We start from the raw sequence: 6,149 nt of genomic DNA on the forward strand, positions 1-6,149 counted from the left end.
CAGGGAAGAACTAGAGAGAGGCAGGCAAGAGTGGATGTAGATTTCTTTATCCATGTTAATAGCAGCATTATTCTTAATAGCCAAAAAGGTGGAAGCAACCCAGATGTCCAAGGATGGATGAGTGGATAAACAAAATGTTGTCTATCCATGCAACGGAACATTATTCAGCCTTAAAAAGGAAGGGGATTCTGACACATGCTACAAATGTATGAACCATGAAGTATTTTGCTAAGTAATGAATAAGTCAATCACAAAAGGAAAAATATTCTACAATTCTTCTACAATTCCACTTATATGAGATACGTGGAGGAGGCAAGTTCATAGAGACAGCAAGTAGAAGGTAGTTGCCAGAGAGTGGGGAGAGGGGGGCATGGGGAGTTTATATTTCATCGGTATAGTGTTTCAGTGTGCAAAGATGAAAAGTTCTGGAGATGAGTGTAGTGATGATTCACAACCACATCAAAACTATAACAGTTAAGATGGTTAAAGTGGTGAATTGTATGTATATTTTAGATAGATGGATAGATAGACAGCAAAAGGCTATTTTGATTGTGCAAACAAAAAGTGATTCTCATTTAGACCACGGCTTTCAAAATTTTGTTGTTGTTGTTCTTGAGCATCTATTAGAAAACAAGTTTGAATATCACCTAGATTTTATTAGTAGATTACATACAGGCATGCCTCATTTTAATATGCTTCCTTTTATTGCAATTTGCAGAAAGAATATTTTTTACAAATTCAAGGTTTGTGGCAACCCTGCTTTGAGCAAGTCTATTGGTACCATTTTTCCAACAGCATTTGCTCACTTTGTGTCTCTGTGCACGTTTTGGTCATTCTCCCAATATTTCAAACTTTTTCATTATTATTTTACTTGTGATGGTTATCTATGATCAGTGATTATGACTCAAAGAAAGCTCAGATGATGGTTAGGACTTTTTATCAATAAAGTGTGGGCTTTTTTTTTTTTGAGAGAGAGAGAAAGAGAGAGAACAGGAGGAGAGGGGCAGAAGGAGAAGGAGAGAGGGAGCATCCCAGGTAGTCTCCATGTCCACAACCTGAGATCATAACGTGGGCCGAAATCAAGAACTGGATGCTTAACTGACTGAGCCATCCAGGTGCCCCAGCAATAAAGTATTTTTAAATTAAGGTATATACATTGTTCTTAGACATAATGCTATTGCACACCTAATAGACTATAGTCTTATATAAACATAACTTTTATATGCACTGGAAAAAACAAAAAATTCACTTGACTCACTCTAATGCAACATTAGCTTTATTATGGTGGTCTGGAACCAAATCTGGAATATGTCCAGGTGTGCCCATAGATTCACTAGACTATTCATATTCTATTTATATTATGAAACAGAAATAAAGAATTTTAAAAGACGAAAAAGAAAACAGCCTATATAGAAGTTCTACTAGTTTCTTCCTGTACTCTACTAGATTGCTTTCTTATACTAGTGAGTATGTAAACCTCACTTGGAAAGACACTCACAGACTATGGTAGTGGCAGTAGGGAGTAAAACAGATGAGTGTCGGTGATGAAATGGATTTGGAGGCTCAGGAAGAGAAGGGAATCCGATTTCTCGAGTCTCTGGGATGAACTATTGTTGTGGTGATACTGAGTGCTGGGAAGTTCCTGAAGACCAAATGTGGAAGGGTGGAAGATAGAAAGAAGGCCATGAGTTCTGCTGTGAACAAAACATCAAGGACAATGCCGCAAGGAGGAAACTCAGGACGAGGTTCTGGAGCTCACGAGAATGCTGGAGATGTCCCTGGGGCTTAGGTGGTCATTGAAGCTGTGAGGAGGAGCCGAAGGTGAGTTTAGACTGTGGGGGAGACATTTTAGTGATTTTGTTTTATTTTCTTTCAAAGAAACTCTACGCCCAACATGGGGCTTGAACTCACGACCCTGAGATCAAGAGTCTCATGCTCCACCAGCTGAGCCAGGCAGGTGCCTGTTTGGAGTTTTTTTTTTTTTTTTTTTTTTTTTTTTTAAAGTGGAAGAAATTGAAACATATTTCAGTGTCAGAGAGGAGGATCTAGTTAACACAAAGAGGCTGAGCATACAGTAGAGACCTATGGTCATTTTGTGAGATTCTGAAGAGGCTTGAAAGGGTGGGGGGTAAGATGCTTTGCAGCAGGGGCATCTGGGTGGCTCAGCTGGTTGAGCATCCGGACTCTTGGTTTCGGCTGGGGTCATGATCTCAGGGTTGTGGGTTCAGGCCCCCATCAGGCTCCGTGCTGCTGGCCATGGAGCCTGCTTGAGATTTTCTCTCTCCCTCTGCCCTCCCGTCCTTTCTCTTTCTCTCTCTCCTCTCTCTCTCTCTCTCAAAAAAATTGCTTTGCGGGGGCGCCTGGGTGGCTCAGTGGGTTAAGCCTCTGCCTTAGCTCAGGTCATGATCTCAGGGTCCTGGGATAGAGCCCCGCGTCTCGCTCTCTGCTCAGCAGGGAGCCTGCTTCCCCCCACTCTCTGCCTGCTTGTGATCTCTGTCTGTCAAATAAATAAATAAAATCTTTTTAAAAAGATTGCTTTGCATCAAAGAGAGAGGGGAGCTCAGGGACAAAGATGTGAGGAGTGAGGAAGGTCTGAAGGCAAAAAGGTGAGTAGAAGGAGAAATATGGTAGAATTTACAACTTGCACGGATGATCAGTTTCAGGTGGAAAAGTCATTAATTCAGAGTAGAGCCCTCCTTCCGAGGAAGTGACTTCCCCCAGCAGCCTTCAGGTCAAAGTGAAGAAGGTGGAGTGGGGATTCACCAGGCAGTTGAACACGGGTTGTGGGGCAGGAGGGTTCCTGGCGTGTTGGCCTATGGGACCCAAGATACAAGAGGAGGGATGTGAGGCGGGAGGAGACAGCTGGGTTGGAGGAAGTTTCTCTGGGTGCTGGGCTCACCTGACCTTGGAAGCTCCAGAGAAGGGACCAGGGGTGATGGCTGACTTCTATGCGGTCCGAGTGTGGTTTCTGCAGTCCCAAGACAAGCTGGCCTACCATTAGGTCCTCCTAGCTCCTAGGACAGGCCCCAGTGGCCTCCAGTGGCTAGGTAGGGAGGCACGTGGTAAACATTGGGTGGGACTTGAAAGAGGCTCCCTCCGCATGTGGCACGTTCTGATCCACGTGTTCAGCCACGGGCCTCACTTCACTCCAAACCTCATGGTCCCAGAGTGATGTGCTGGAAACTCCTTCAGTCTTCCTCCATCCGGGCCCCTCCTATAGACTTCCAGCCAGGACCAGAAGGTTCTAGAAATCCATTCCTCCATGCCTGTGGTTCTTCTTTTTTCTTTTCTAGTTTTCTTTTCATTAAAGTATAATTAACGGACAGTGTTATATTAGTTTTGGGTCATACGTGAAGTTCTCATTTGGGTTTGATGTGAACCTTGTCAACCTTGAGGCCCTTCTGGTGGCTTCTGTGGTGCTCTGGGCACCAGGTTGTCTTGGAGTTCTCAAGCTTCCCCGAGGACGTTTTGTATCGTGCCCATTCATGCCTGCTTTGTGAGTACATCTACTGCTGTCATACCCCCCTCCTAGAGGTTCGAACGATTTGTTTTTCTTCATCAAATCCACATGCCTGTGGACAAGGAGAGAAAAAACATCCATGTGCCCACCGCACAGGTCTGACACATTTGTCATGTCATGTCACCTCTCCCTTCCAAGCTCCCTTGCACAGGAGTGCCAAGAAAAGAGGTTGGAGTGCGCAGAGTCTAGAGATGGAGGCCAGGCCCTCCTGGGGCCCCCACATCTTCAGGGACAGAAGCTGTGATTCTCCAGCTTTGCAGAGAGGTCTGTGATTGGAGCCTAAACATGCACATAGGGATTGGATGGCAGCCTAGAGACCACCAGACCAGCACCTCCATTTGCCACGTAGGAGGCCAAGAAGGCACAGGCCGGGAACGGATTCAGATTCTCTCTGAATCCACCTGACCCTCTGTGTATCTGGTCAGAGGCGCCGTTGGTGGGAGCCAGATCCCGTGGCTGGGAGGAGAGTGTCGGAGGGCATCACCGTGGGAAGTGAGATCGAAATTTCAGGAGTTCCTCAGTGACAGAAGAGCTCTGCTTTAGGGAGATGGACCTGAGATGCATCTTGACCTTGGCATGGGATGCCTCTTTTCGCAGAGGAAGAAAAAAAAAAAAAAAGGCAGATTCAGATTCCTATCGTGGAAGGTTGCTGAATACAGACATTCACACCAAGGGGCCCGGGAGAAATGAGAGAACTAATTTTCTTAAGCAGCCACAGTTATTACTGTTGGTTTGTGCATTCTTTGTGGCAGGAGAAGCCAGGGCTCCCAGGTTGGGCTTTTCCGTGTTAGTTTTAGTGGGCATGCCTGAAAGAAGAGCCTTCAGGGAAGGGGTTATCCCAGCCAAGTGTGGGGGGTGGGGCAGGGGGCAATGGGGTTGGTTTGGAAACAGGACCTTTTCTCCTCTACCTTACTGGTCTCCCTTGGGCAGAGCATGAAAGCTGCCATATGGACTGGGAGCCCCAGGAAGGGTAGCTGCATTCCAGAATCCACAGGATTGGGGAGCAAGTCTGGAGAGGGCTGGCCAGACGTTCTGGACACAGAGCAACCGGCTGTCTGCTGGGCATGGAGCGAGGCTGGGGCGAGGCCAGTCTAGTCGAGCTTGAGCGGCGTGGCCCAAGCAGGAAAGGGGGTGAGGGCGGCATGAGTCATGTGCTGAAGGGGAAACTTCTCCCCCAGTCTCCAGATTGCCTCCCTGAGGAAGTCATTCCTCACCCCTCCCTTTCCCCTGTGTGTAAGCATCTGAGCATCCTGTTGTCCCTCATTCACTGGCTGGAAATGGTGGTGCTGTGGCCAAGAGGCCCTGGCCGGGCAGAGCCATCTGCTTTTGTCGGCCCACAACTCTAAGATCCCAGGTTGCTTTTCATTGTTCTGAAGGGCTGGGGCCAGCCAGGGTCCTGGGAGATCCCTGATAGGGGTGGGGGGCTGGACCCCATGAGTTCAGGCCCCTTCCCCTGTTGCCAGGACAGGAGACCTGGTTTCATCTTAGGGAACATGCAATATACAGGCAGGGCAAGTGGCTGGGGGCTCTCTGGGGGCTCTTTGGGGCTGGGTGAAACAGAGGTGTCTGGGTTATATGGAGGGGTGGGAGGGGGAGCTGCTGGACAGACTAGGGATGTGCCCATCCCAGCGATCAGCTGTGAAGGTCTCACAGTGGAGAGGGATATAGTCCAGGCCCCACAGACTTCCAGGGGGTCAAAGGGCTCATGGGCAGGAAAGGACAGTGTGCTCGGGAGGGAACCAGGCAAGATTCTGATACTGGTGAAGCCACAGGTACTAGGGCCTTCAGGTCAAGTTATCCTGAAAGCTTGGGACAGCTCCGGTCCATTCCACAGCTGACAGAGCCAAGGCTCTACTCTCCTCAGGTTCCCATATGTGAACCCGGCCATGGGTACCGCCCTCGCTCAGAAGGTCTTTGCTGTGGTTCTGGTTCGGCAAGACGTATCTCCCAAGAACTTCGAGAGAAGAGTTGCGTGGTTGATTCCATGGCCTTGTGGAAAGTTTGGACTTGAAGACTCGTTGGAATTCTGAACAATTAAATTTATGAAAATCCCTCTCAGATGTGTACACCCACCAGGGGCCAAAATGGAGGGGCCTGAGAGACCTTCTCAGGTCCATCCGGTTGAAGAAAGCAGAACTCTGTCCCCTTTCCTGAGGGTGGGCGACTTTCTTTTGGTTATCAAAACGTAATAACCCCAACTCCTTGTCACGGAAACAAGAGGGGATTTATTAGCCCTAACAAAAAGGGCACTGTGGTCACAGAATGGCGGTCCTTGGCAGGCGTCCTGATGCCCGGGAGTAACTCACAGACTGCTGGCCTGTGGCTGGCCTGCTCCCTTGGACGCAGCGCAGAAGAGGGCCTCGGGAGCCGGGGCTTCGTTTCCAGAGTCCTCCAACCTGATGACTCTGACGTTCCTGTCAGGCTCCCCTTAGAGACCTGACACGTGGTTGCCCCTAGTTACAGTCCAGTTAGGGCTTTTCAAGTGGGTCTTCAATCCTAGCAAGCGGGGGCCGGGAATGGCCACTGGCTGAATTTCTGGTGGCAACGGTGATTTGTGAGACCTTGGCAACTGGCCGCAGGACACGGACTCCCTTCCAGAGAGATGTGGGATGATGTGGGTGCTGGAGAG

The sequence above is a fragment of the Mustela erminea genome, chromosome 19 (assembly GCF_009829155.1).
Source record: "Mustela erminea isolate mMusErm1 chromosome 19, mMusErm1.Pri, whole genome shotgun sequence".
NCBI classification, from domain to species: Eukaryota; Metazoa; Chordata; class Mammalia; order Carnivora; family Mustelidae; genus Mustela; species Mustela erminea.